Source organism: Propithecus coquereli, unplaced genomic scaffold (genome assembly GCF_000956105.1).
Source record: "Propithecus coquereli isolate 6110/MARCELLA unplaced genomic scaffold, Pcoq_1.0 Scaffold4094, whole genome shotgun sequence".
Lineage (NCBI taxonomy): Eukaryota > Metazoa > Chordata > Mammalia > Primates > Indriidae > Propithecus > Propithecus coquereli.
The window spans coordinates 12,764-13,016 of NW_012149835.1; positions in this window are offsets into that span (position 1 = coordinate 12,764).

A 253-nucleotide genomic window follows, 5' to 3' on the forward strand; every position below is an offset into this window, starting at 1 on the left:
AAAAAAAAAAAAAAAAGTGAGTTACCTTCCCCTCTCCTTGGAGCTTTCCGAATTTTGTGCTATGTTTACAAGCATTTTCAGGGGTCCTACCTTTTCTTGTTAATGGAGCCCCTCATGTAATCATCCAGAATTACGGCTGCAGAATGTTCTGAGAACCAGCTACTTATTCTGCTCCAGTAATTAACTACTCAGCACAGAACACGATTCCTGCCCTGAAGTTGTTTCCACTTGAGCTATAGACAGGAGCTTAACA